This window comes from Cyprinus carpio, chromosome B6 (assembly GCF_018340385.1).
Source record: "Cyprinus carpio isolate SPL01 chromosome B6, ASM1834038v1, whole genome shotgun sequence".
Taxonomy (NCBI): domain Eukaryota; kingdom Metazoa; phylum Chordata; class Actinopteri; order Cypriniformes; family Cyprinidae; genus Cyprinus; species Cyprinus carpio.
In genome coordinates, this window is record NC_056602.1 from 2,835,714 (window position 1) to 2,849,634 (window position 13,921).

General features: G+C 39.1%; 1 protein-coding gene across 1 annotated transcript in view; it reads right to left on the minus strand.

The window, feature by feature from the left end:
- LOC109053297 (plexin-A1-like) overlaps positions 1–7,385 on the minus strand; it is a 38,461-nt gene extending 31,076 nt beyond the window's left edge. Inside the window, exon 1 of the mRNA XM_042725206.1 lies at positions 7,253–7,385. The gene's annotated coding sequence lies outside the window, so the exon portion shown is untranslated. The remainder of the gene's footprint in view (positions 1–7,252) is intronic.
- Between the last annotated feature and the right edge of the window lie 6,536 nt (positions 7,386–13,921).

Consider the following 13,921-nt stretch of genomic DNA (forward strand, 5'->3'; position numbering starts at 1 on the left):
GCTTGCAAGGCAGCAGTACTGGAACAGTGTTAACATTTTATGCAAGTTCAGGTTTTAGGCGCAAAAATCTTTTCTTGCATGAATAAAAGAAGCTCAGACATTCTGCCGAAAATCTCCTATTGTGTTACTCAGAAAAAGAAAACAGAATGGGGAATGACTAAACGATGACAGAGTTTACATTTGTGGGTGAATTACTGCAGAGCGGTTGGGACTGAATTAATTGCAGAAAAAAACAAAAAGGGAATTTGAATATAGTGCAACCCTTTAATAAAACAGCACTAGATATACAACCACTTAGTGCAATCAAACAAGACAAACACAGAGCAGAGAGCACGGACGCATTGGCTCATGGGAAGAAAACTGTTTGAACAACGCCATAACTCACTGAAGGAAATAAATCTCATTAGTTCTCGCTGGAGCACGTTATAATTAAAACTACGTGTTGCAGTGTGTGTACATGTGTCATTTATAATTGAAACAATTGCATTAAAGAGGCTTTTTGAAATTATGAATGCACTGAGTTGTATTAAATTAAACAGAGTTCGCTGCAGTGCAATATGTGGGCTCGCATTATTTACAAGCTGAGCTTAAGATGCTGAATTATTTAAACGGCTGTGCGGTTAAAACTGCAGGAGGAGAACAGCACACAATACTGAGGGAAGACAAATGTGTGTTTGAGCGAATGCATGTGTGTGTGTGCAACACGCAGAGAATGCAATTCTGTGTGAAATCACAAGGGAGAACAGAGCTGCGATTGTGATTCTGAAGGTGTTTGTAGCGCAGCGGATTTCAACTGGTTCTGCTTAAGGATCCTGATTATACATCGAACATCAAAAGCATCTTTAACATTCATGTTTTCTGATGATTTTGACCCAGAGAGGATTGTGTTTTTCCCAAAAATGCTAGATGATATAACTGCATTGGACTAAAACTTATTGACTTCGCTCACACAAAATAAAACAACTTCCCAAAACATTTTTCTCCCGCCTTGTTGGTGTTTCAGGTCAAAAATAACCGGCCTACCAACAATTGCATGTAAATCTCTCATTATGCTAAATAAAAATCATTTTCATCAATTTGTTTTCTTTCAGTTAGCACAGGTTTTGTATTTCTTTCTGGAACTCACTGACTGTAGGCCTAAATGATCTGAGCTTATGCATCCCAGTTTTTCAGTGCATATTGCCAAAATTATCCTAAAATGATGATTTTTTTTTACTCAAAAACTGAGGTGCATAACCTCAAATCAATTAGCTTAAACTCAGTTCAGTTCCAAAAGGATACTCCTATGATCAACTAAACTGAAAGAAAACGAGCTGACAAAAAGATTAAATCCAAGAGTACGTGATATACATAAAACCGTTAAACATGAAATAGGCTGAATAGGAATTGTTTCATGCCATCCACACCTACAAGCCATATTTGGGTCATAACACATTAGTTGAGAATTACTGATCAGTCACAGATTGAAATTCACCTCACAATTCACAACTGCAGTCAACAAAATTGTTCTCTTGAAAAATCAAAGCACTGCACTGTAAAAACAATCAGAAAACACTGAGCAAAAAAGAAAAACTCTTGGAGAGGCCAGTCCTCCTGATTGCTGCTTTAGCCACTGACTGTATTTAAAGGAAAAACAAATCACAGTTCGGGGCTGGACCACGTCCATTTACCAGAAACAAATCCAAACACTGACACAGACACACACACACACGCACAGAAGATGAGCAATGCGAGGAGGGCAGAAGAAAACAACCAGAGGAAAGGGGAGAAAAAGCAGAGCGAGTGGGAGTGATGAGAGAAGTCAAGTTGACAAAGAGAGAGAAACCATGTAGCATCAGCCATATGGATGCATGACCATTTCCTATCTGAATCACAATCTATATGCACTCCCACAGCAGTAAACTCCAGTACAATACAAGCACGGCTCAAAATCACAGCATGAAGATTCGTTCATTATTTCAGATTCTGCTCGCTTTTCATTCTCTGACAGGATGAACTCATGTCATTTGTGCTGTTGACACAATTGACAACATAAAGGACTAGTTTAAGCCAACATGAATGTCCTTCACACAGAGCTGTAAAGTCTAGCCAATGCCATACAACAAAGGTCCTTTTGTGTTTTAAAGCTGAAGTGTGAGAAATTTTCAGTACTTTAATTCCAGCTTAATATACAGAGACAATTTAAAGTAAACCATGTGATATGTTTTAATTGAAAAAGCATAATCACTGTGGCGCCATCCTATGTTTGAGACGCCCATTCAGTCTGACTCAAACCAATGACGTGAGTTTGAGGTGAGACTATCGGTTTAAAAGTCGTTATTTCACGATTCTGTTTAGTGGTGAAGAAGTCACACAGTTTAGCTTTAAGTTTGCAACAAAAACCCCCCAAATTGCAGCCAGCTCATTGCATTTGCCAAGGATCGCAGATGCTACAGATGTGCACACTATCAACAACAAGCAAAATACCAGCAATCAGCCAATGAAATTGCAAAACAGATCCGGAGAAGAGGGTGAAGCAGTGGGAAGCAGGAGCTAAAATACAAACAAACAAAAAAACAAGCCAAAGTGGCAGCGAGCTGCTTCCCACGTCTCTCCAACCACCGCCTCAATTGTAATTTTTTTACTTGTTTTGTACAAACCAACTGCATATCCTTCCTCCACATTGTCTGCCGAAATAGTTAAGTATCAGCTCTCTCAAATAGCATGAGATTGTGCAAGAACTGAATTACAGGAGGATGATCTCAGCACAGACGCACCTACTCTACGATAAGCTGTGTAAACTGTGCAACATTAAGTCGACAACATTACAAACAAAACTGTGAGCTCTACGATTAGCTGTGCAACTTTTAAGTCGACAGCACTGCAAATACAAATCTGTGACACTCTTTTGATTTGAAGTGTGATAAGGGATTCTGTATTCTTGTAGGGGTGTAACCACAGCAATTGTCGGCCATTCCTGAGAAACAACTCATCCTAAATAACAGATGTCACACAGGGAAAAGAGAGAGAGAGAGAGAGAGAATGGAGGCCCTTTGAAGAAGTTAAAAGTGTAGCAGATGAAAATAAAACTGGAAAAAGCTGGATATTAATAATGTATAGCTGCCAACTCAAAGTGTTCACATGCCATCCAAAGGAAAAACCACATCCCACTGAAAGCTAGTTTCCGTTGCTGAGTTTTACTGAAGGTGATAAAATTTTCAAACTAAAGAAACTTTGAAAATGCTTGCTTTTCTTGTTCTGGATCGAATTTTGTCTTGACTACCAAACTTCAGCACTGTGACATTTTTGATTCAAAGCACTTTAAAAAGTACAGCAAATGCACTTCAAAGCAAAGGCCACATATCAACAGAATTCAAAAGGTATGAGTAATTTACAAAAACAGACCCAAACGCTAGACCGCAAAGGTCAAAATACATGTTTGTTACGACTGCTGTCTCATTGAGAGTCCTTGACTGAAGTTTGTGAAACATTTGTCTGCATTCTGAAGCATGATATCAATCTAGTATGGTTTGTTGACTATAGCCGACCAATATGGGTTGATAACTAGAGTATGAGGCGGACAAAGTCAAATAAAGGGACATATGTATGGGATGTAGGGTCACAAATACAAATCATTGCAATTGGGATGTAAACATTCATGCAGAAATTGACTCAAAATTGACTAAAAAAATCTGAAACCCAAAATTGGCCATTATCCATCAACAAGTCTAGTGGGTAAAGCCAAGTGGGTAAAGTTATCAGCCAATGTTGATGATCTCAAAATGGGCAAATATTGTACAATTTATCAGTCTATCAAACTGTGCAGTCACGGCCTGAAGGGTTGGGACAGAGTTAACAGTGTCTTTGTGTGAAGAAGACCTCTTGCTGTTTGCTTTTTAAACAAACACAGTAACAGCCAGGCCTTTTAAATGCTTTTTAATATCACCACTGGCCTTAGGACAAGTAGGAAATGAGTGTGTGTTTGTGTGTGTGTGTGTGTGTGTGTGTGTGTGAGGGAGCGAGACAGAGCAAGAGAGCAAAAGATTGGGATATGAGAAAAATTAAAAAACAAACATGAGTTAAGGCTGATTTATACTTCTGCACCGGACCTACGGCGTAGCCTCTTCTGCGTCGCTGTCCGCGACGACGTGCAGTACACATACTACACTTAGCCTACGGCGTAGGTTCGACGCAGAAGTATAAATTTGGCTATACATGAATGTAAAAAGCAATTTTCAAAGAAGTAGTCCTGTATTCCCACTTTCCTGGGTTGGTTTTACAACGTTTACAGCTAAATCACAACATGGTAGTTAAAACACAGCTAGAAAAAACATCAACACTAAAATAAGAAAAATAAACTACATGAACTAGTTGACTTCACTAGCTGGTTGTTAATCCGTCTAACTAAAATTTACTTTGATTTGCCTGAGAGCCTTCATACGTCTCTGGAGTCACATCCTCTGAAACAGAGACAATATTTTCATAACTCACTAACACAACTTATAATAGAGCACAAGAGACCTTTAGATCATAAGAAGCCCTAAAGACTTCTTTTAGTCAAGTTGTAGGTCCTGAAACCGTTGCGTTATGGACTGGCAAAGCAGCACACAAGCGTTGACCCCAGTACAGAGTGAGAGACAGAGACAGAATGGCAGAGGACGCAGAGAGAGATTATTAAATAGAAGTCAAACACAGAGGGTGAGCTATGGGCCACAGAATGCCACAATTATGAGCTCTCTTACTGCAGCCTGGGAATGTTGACAACACAAGAGGAGCACAAAATACACAAAGACACACTCTCATAGCTGACACACTATCACTAACAAGTACCAAATATGCCATGGTACCACCACGGGTTTTTGGCAAGAACCTACCATACCATGAAATCAAATCTATTACCATTTGATAACACCAACAGTAGCCTACTAGTACAGTAAATTTTAGCAGCCAGTCTGCCAAGAAGATCTTCTCTCTCTCTTTCCCCCACACGTTCATTAATCTTTAATTTGGCCAAATTCATTTCACATCTCCCACTCATAATAATCTATAACAAAAACAATAGCCTAATTCTTTCCCTTTGTGCCCAATTTACTGCAGCGCTTGTATCCTTCGCTCCGTAATTATTTTTCCCGCTCGTCGCAATTTATTTTCAATCATTTTTGTCTTGCTGAGATAAACTATTTTGGTAAAGGAGCTAATCTTGGTCGTTAGTTGTGCTTTGGGTCCGAGTAAAACCAGTCGCGCCAGTGAGGAGGGGGAAGCCTTCGCGCATGCGCACATCTGTTGCTCTACAGCAGCACGCGGGCCAGTTCACATTCCAAACTCCACACATCACAAATGCTGTCGGCGCGAATCTCTATAAAGGATTTTTCACGGTAAAAAAACACACTTCGCAAGGTCACAGGTCTCAATTCTGAGGTAAAGTTTGCTCGACACTACATCAGTTTCGTATTCTAGACTGTGACGGGTCTGAGAGACCTCGAACTCTAGCTAATTTTAATAGGAAATGCTTACAGACGAGGGTTTCAACCTGATAACACGTTTAAAAGTCCTTATTTAGCATTTGACAATCGAAATTATTTGACACACGTACAACATTAAGAATCCAGGAAATCTAATAATGAGGTAATAAAAGTCACTCAACCGCAACATGACCGTTAAGTGGTTTGGTTAACGTTACACAGATATGAATCATATTCATAATACACGTCCAAACGAGGGAGATGGCTTTAACTCGCTGACCTACGGGGCCTGAAGTGCTTATTATTATTATTATTATTATTATTAATAATAATAATAATATTAATAATAATTATTTCATAGGAGATTACCCCCGTTAGGTTGTTTTGGGAGTGCCCTGAGGAAACATCTGAATGTCCGTCACGCTCTTAACCGTCACGTCGTGATAGCAATAGAGAAGACAGGACCATGAATAGTCGTCTGAGATGTCGAGACCAATCGTGTTTACTACTATCTATTTCTTAAACCCTTTTAGAGACACCAGTAACCAAAACCCCGCCAGTCAGTGTTCATTAAAAAGCCTGCGCGAGCTCACTAGGGTCATGTAGGAGCAAATGATGCGGTCATGGTCTGTCAACTTCTTGCAAATGGGGTTCAAGCCCCTTACAGGATCACATAAATGCAGATCTAATGAAGACCAAGAAAATGAATAGCTTATGTAGGCGCTTATACACACCCACGGACAGACAGAACCTTCAGAGTGCGCCGCAACAACAGCTTCCATAACCAGTTCTGCTGTTAACGCCCCTTTTAACGCAACACACCGTTACTAATAATTTATAAATCTATTAGAGCCAATCGATTTTTACCAAAGCAACATGTGGTCCTCTCAGATTAGGGTGCATCTGGGTGGAGAAACAGGAGGGGTAGTTTTAAAAAAGCCCCTTTAACAACATATGGTTCCGAGACGATTTTCAAATCGGAGCGTTCCTACACAGCGTTCCTGGGCTGCGTTTCCCAAAAGCATCATAAGCCTAAATTGATCGTAGCTCTATTGGTTTCAATTGGTCTACGATGTACTTAAGCTTACAGCGCTGTTGGGAAACGCATCCCTTGTCTTTATTTACGTGAGAATCGCCCAAAACGCCAATGGGATGTCAGTTTCTTACCGTTCTCAGTAACTTTGACCGAACCCTACCAGAACAATTCCTCACCATGCCGCTCGCTGTTGTTCTTCGCTGGACTCTAAATGCTTTGACACAACGCAGTCAGCCACGACCCCGAGTTTGTTGAACTCTCTACAACGTGTTTTTTGGAAAGTACACAAACCGGATCAAGTAAACGAAAACCGATACGTTTTGTTACTTTAACGCTGCCATTCAACCGAGGCGTTTGAGGAAATGTAATCGGTAATATATTCCCAACCTTTCATTCCAGGGTTTACGCTCTTGTAAGAGAACTGTGTGAAAACACATTTCCAACACCAGGTTCCAGCAAACCAGACATCAAAGTGTTTACAAAGTCGCAAAATGTGATCAATACTCAAAATCCAGTCTACGGCAACAACTGAACGCCGGGTTCTTATAGTTTTGTACAGAATAATCCACGGTATTCGGATAGTGTAAAAGGCAAACTCTGGTTTCCACACTTGAACACCACAGCAATGCTTAATTTACCCACTACACGAGTCACGTCTCAACGCAGAGCTGGGCAACAAGATCCTGCCTTTCAAAACTACTGCCATGAAGATTTCTACTCGCATTTCTAACCATTTTAACGTAGACAGATTGGGTAATTCGTGTGAGGCACTTACACGTTCGAATGATCCTTGGATTGCATGTCCTAGTCATAGTTAAATTCCCAAACTCGCCAAAATATCCCGTTTCCGTGGCGCGACTGGAATGCGGCTCGGCGTTCAGGAGAAGAGCAGCCTCGATCTGAGCAGCGCGAGAGGACTGACTGCGCTGGCAAAACGATCATTACGCGCGAGGTGCGCGCCCGGACGCTGCTCTAGAGCGCCACCTCGCGGCGTGTAAAGCCACGGACACTGTAAAACTTTCTTTGTGAAGCCAAAGTGTATTGGCCAAATCAGTTTGCACATTGGAGGAATTTGCTGTAGAGGAATTATCCCAACATTGACAATGCATTAGTACAACATAAAATGCAATATACAATACAGTAAAATACACAACAAACAGTGCTGAAACACAATATAGCACAACAGTGTTACAATTACTGTAAGTTACATTAGTCAAAAAATGCAGAACCTTTTTTATTTTCAACTACAGATTTTTTACACAAATCATTACAGCGGAAACATGATCTTTTAACATAAAACTCTCTGAAATTATTCCTATAGCAATAATGTGATGGAGTTAACTAAGTACAAACTGGTGTGTTTGTGTGAGCATGTGATTACTTGAATACAGAACAAAAGCTCCGCTGGTGGCGACATCACTCACACTCACGCATGCAAGTCAACTCCACAGACTCACAAACATTGTGTGAATGCAAGCAAGCATGTAAATATAAGTATTTGTCAATATAAATAATTCAAACAAAACATTATACTACAAAGGTTGGAGCTGCAATAAAGTCAGATCTCAACAAATACTCTGATATTGGATTTCATATGATTAATGTCTTTCTTTCATGTCTTCAAAAAAAAAAAACCTCTCTCCAAGCCACATCAAAGTGTTTGTACTAGCCTGGAAAAGGAAATCACTTGATGACATGTCTTTGTATAGAGGTCAGATCTGGACAGATTAATTGTGCTCATATTGGATAATCACATAATAAAACAACATTAGTATACTGCAAGAATTTATTTATTCAGGGAACTTGATAAATGACAACATCAAGCACAACATAACCGCACTAATAAGTTATTTTGTAATATAATTTACCTCAGCATGTGCACTCAGCGACTGGTCATCACCCAGTAAAGTGTTGACCTTCTGTTCTTCTGAATCCTGTTAGAGGCACAGCAACATGGCAAGGATTGGCAACCCTGCTGGGATGAGATTAGACAAGCTATTAAAACACACGCACACACACACACACACACACACACACACACACACACACACACACACACACACACACACACACCAGATCATGTCAGTACAACCATCCACCACATATCACTACTTAAAGATTGCTGCCATAAGGGGATTAACAACTCTGTTTTCTGCACAGGTGTCATACAGACATCCACACACCACCAGAGGCACAAGCGTCATTTAGTTGCAATGGCTGATTTTGTCCCCACCACACTATGATGTAGTTGATGGAGGGGGTGATTATTATAATGAGGAGGAATCTTCTTCTTTTTTCTTGTTTTTTTTTAAGTTGATTGTTATTCAGGAATTGGATTAGTTTTAATGTTTTGCTGAGTGATAGCAATAGCAGCATATAGATAAACATATATGTTCTATATGTTCACAAAACTAAATGCAAGTTCAAGACATACATACACTTACATACAGAGCAATTTTGGTCAATTATATAATGTAAAAGGTTATAATAGCCTGGAATGCAACCTGAAACCCCCCACATTCAAAGCTACAAAAACATTCCCACTCGACCAACCAGTCATTCTGGACTTTTAACTGCTGATCCATGTATTTATGCACTGATCTACGCTCTTCAAAATTCTTTAATGGCATCTAAGGTTTCAATGAAGATCCTTTATAACTGTTGACATGAAGAAGAGTTCACTGAAAGGTTCGTCGGGGAACCAAAAATGGTTCGTCTATGACATTGCTACAAAAAAAAAAAACACTTTTGGAAACTTTATTTCTTTTAGAATGTACAAAATCCTGGAACTGAAAAATGTTGGAAAGAAGTTATCAAGTTAAATGAGACACTTTGTTTACTACTTGAATTAGTTGACAAGAATTATTGTTCCCCTAAAATTGCTGTTTGAATGATTTTTGGATATTTCTAAAGCAAACCGTACGTACATTTCAGCTTGCAAATGACTGATCTATTGAACTCACCTGTTTTTATTGAAGCAGTACATTAAAAAGTTGCAAAACCTTAATAATATGTGCTACATCTGTGCTATTTCGACAACCAGCATGTCTGTTCACCAAACTTTCTCCACCACTTTTTAAACAAAGCGACACTCTATTCACCTGTTTCTTGTGATTTCAGCTGTTAAATACTTTGCATATGTCTCTTACGCACTGTGAAGTCATGTATGGAAACGCTGCGAGATGAAGCCTTCTTTTCTGGTTTGAGAGTAGTTGTGCTTGCCTTCTTGGTTTCAGATTACATTCGGCCTATTGTCTCGCGGAATTTGAATTGACTATTTTGGCTTTTGACCTTGGACACTTTAATGTTTACGGTCCTTTGCATTGTGGCTGGAGCTGAGCTTGTTAAAGACTCCAAGGCACTCGTTTGACCGCGTAATTGTCTTCTACCTTATAAAAGACCTTATAAAAGTTTGGGCACATCCATACACACACAGTTTCTTGCCGAATCGTTGTTATGTGGCTGAGACAAAACCTCAGTCGCTGAATGTACATCTATGATGGCTTCCTTTGAGACTCTATAATCACGTCTAATTCCATCAGCTCAGCTGAGGAGACAACATCCTCCACTCGGGTTACAGAGCTTTTGATCGCCGCTACAGCTGCCCATATTAAGTTCATCATGAGTCTATTTTTGGAGTCACGGTGTGAGGTTTTGTTTCAAACTCTTGTATTCTTGAGTAACATATCTGAATTGTATTGTTTAGGCTTAGTATTTTAGACGTTGGAGTCATGTAACTATATCTTGAAGGAGCATGATTTTTGATTTCCCTTTAAACAGCTGTTTTTCTCAGAAGGGCTTCTGTTGTGTCCCATGCCACAGTGTTTTCAAGCAGAAGACGGGTTTTTCCCACTGAGCTTCTGTTTTTTCTGTTTAATGCCACAGTTCTTGTTCACTGAATGTCTTTATTCTTTCATAAACCCACAGTGAAACAATTACTAGCATTTGAGAAACATTATGAATTCGTCATAATGTTGAACAAATCAGTCCTCATTATTGAATATGACTCCATTTTAACTTAATTTCATCCCTCTTTTAGTATGCCAGACCATGACACCAGAATAGTAGACGACTGGTGCTTTGAAACAAACAAACATTTCTGAGCTTTTCTCCTCAGATGGCGTCTCATTTTCACTGATTAAAAGATCTTTCTCAGATTTCAAGGCCAATTAAAACCAGATTGAGTCATGCGAATGGAGAAGACATGTTCAGTGCTATTCAAACCACAGCTGATGATTCACTTAGGTATTTTATTGTAGTCTAGTGCTAATAATTTTACGTGCAATCAAGTCCTGTTCAAACTAGTCACTTGACAGTTGATGGCAGTGAAAAGCTCATATTGAAAGCTAAAAGAACATATACATGTTCTTAAAGCAGATCTGAAAGCAGGAACAGCTGATCACAGCAATGACAACAACCATTCCTGAACCTCTCATAAGTCTTAAAAATGCCAACTTGCATTATTGGATACTGAAGCTGCGCCCAGCAAAGCGGAAGTTTGTGGTTTCTATAATGACTGCACATTTAAAATGTGATTTGTGAACTGCACAATGTGGAAATGCAAAAGCTACAGTCAAATCCTGTTCATATACAGAAACAAATTTCAGAAATCAGATCGGGAGGTCAACTTAGATGAACATTTAAAAAGAAGAGAAAAGAGTGGTGATGATGACCTCTCACTTCTATAAAGATGGTTTTCAATATAACATGACCCTGATCTCAACTTATCTGAGTGATAAATTAACAGCAGTATTTTTGGTAAAAACCATAAATCTTTTAATTTAGGATACAATCTGACGGTTGATTCTCTGAACGCATCTGAACTTGCGGGTTGGACTCTGGCGGATGTGTTTTTAAGATCAGATCTCTGAGGAGCTGCACTCAGTGAATGTGAATGCTAAACAGAAAACAGAGATATGCTGATGTTTGTAGTTGCTCTGGGATCAGTTAGACATGATGAATATTGCTTAGCATCTTCAGCTCACATGCTAATAAGCATGCAAAATATTTATGAGTGTTTGTGACCCTGGACATTATCTTTGTTGATTCTTAAGAACACAAATAAAGGGTCCGCTTGTACAATAGCAATCAAAAAAATTTTTCTTTTTTATTTATAAAACTAACCTCATCAAACCTATAAAATAACACAAAGTGAAATATGTAAATTATGCACAAAAATGTTTAAGCCATGTTTTTTTTTTTGCCACCCTTTTTCTGCAGCTCTGCAAAATCTGCTGCTCTGTAGTTGTTTGTTTGTTTGTGTGAACTCAGAGTCACTTCAGCACACAAATCCACAGATGTTTAACACCACGAGAACGAGCACACAGCTGGGACTTCAAAACAGCTGAGGGAACGTCATGGAGCTCGCCAGTCTGAGGACATTTGTTGGCTTCTAATCACTGGATTTGACAATGTTTGTGACATGTTTCTATGTATCCTGCACTGCTGTGATATCGAGTGTGTTTTTCACTTCCATCTGTGATTGTACTGTCATCATTTTCATCATTTTCAGCCTCAAATGGCACATAAAACAATAACTACGTTCACATGAACATCAGTAATCTGACTGTTTGTACCTTATTCTAAATAAGACAATATTATGATTAAGGTGTTTACATTAGTTTTGCTTTACATGTTCCCATTTTACATGATATAGTACATAGATTGATTAATGGCACAATGTCATTACATCCCCACAGATGACACCAACCGACGTCCCCTCCAGAAATTCACATATAAACATATAGTTTGTCTTCGTTATGATGGCATATACAGGTTTGGGTGTTCCATTTTTAATTTTATGAAAGCTTCAAGTGCAGTTAATTATTTTTCATGCTATATACATCCAAACAGACGATGCCGGTGTTGAAGCCATTCTCTCTTTTGTTTGCTTTCAAATGGTTTGATCACTTCCGTGTGTATCCTGTCGCAAAATGCTGTGAAAAGTCCTACACGACGGTAATAGTGTGATTAAGGCATACTGCATTTCGATAATGCGACTAGGAATACTCCACATGTCTTAATTTGATTTGTGTTTACTTAGAGTATGACTACTTAATAAAAAATCTTTACATGGTAGATTTTTAATCAGAGTATTGTCTTAGTCGTGTAAAAATAAGAATACTGTTGTCCATGTAAACATACTGAGTGTTGTTGCTCTATATGTTGGTCGAATGGTCTTTTCTTGTCTAAGTGAACATTCAAGCATTTCTGAAGGACTAGGTTGAGTGAGAAATTCAATGACTCACTCACTGATTCTTTCTTTCTTATTCTTGAATAAATCGGGTGAATTAATTAACTCGTGCTTCAAGTCGCCACCTACTGGTGTAAGTGTATAACCTGCAGGAAGAGTCAGTATAAACTGACAGTCTGTCTGGAGCAAAGATGTGGATTGATATAAACACTGTCCCAGTGCTGTATAAACAGACTTATCAACTTTTAAACAGGAGGAACACTTCCCCAGCTCCTATTTAATTTGCTGCTGATGTCAAAGATTGTGTGTCCAATCAAACCCTACAGTGTTTAGGAGAAACTGGTAAAAGCTTGTGAAATTAGAATGATTCCTGAAGGATCGTGAACTCTTAAGACTGGAGTAACGCTGCTGAAAATTCAGCTTTGAGTCGAAGGAATATATTACAATGTATTCACATAGTTTTAAGTTATTTTTTTTTGTGATATTATTACAGCTATTTTAAATTGAAATATTATTTCACAATAAGTGACGACTTCTAAGTACTGACCCCAAACTTTTTAAATGCTCGCATCATTTGAAGAAATCTTAATGTTTCCAAACTTTTGTCAAGTACTGTAGGCTATATTTTCAGGTCTGAATGACACAAGCTTTGGTCGCTCATTAACACTTATCTCCTGCTTGCCAAGACATCACTTCAGCCTTCTCCAAACACACACACACTCCCCACAAACAAACCCTCAGAGCCATTCATCTCTGTCATATAACAGTGACAGAAATACAATCCAGAGAGGAGCATAGAGCAGCATCACACACACATTTAACACCAATCAGTCACTGTCCATGCACTTTTAATGATCTTCCGTACCTCACAGTGTCTCTTCTGAGGAGAATTTCAGGGCGAGGCGGGCGGCAGAGGAGGGGGACGTTTAGGCTGCTTACCCCAGCGAGATGAGCTCTACCTGGGGTTCAGAGCTGAGAACGGCATCTGTTTACACCTGGAGGTGTGGAGCTGATCCTCAAATAACTGTCTAAAGCCACAGAAGCATAGCGGAGATCTGGTTTCTGTGTTAAACAGTCCTGAGGCGGTTCAATCAGAACCACGAGAAAGCCAGATGAATGCAAGCACACTGAGGCCTGAGATGAAATGCTCAATTATATAATTCACATATTGTGTGTATAAATGCAAACATATACTGTAACATGTTTTAGTGTATTTTTATCTCACTCACTCACACACACACAGCTGGGAGT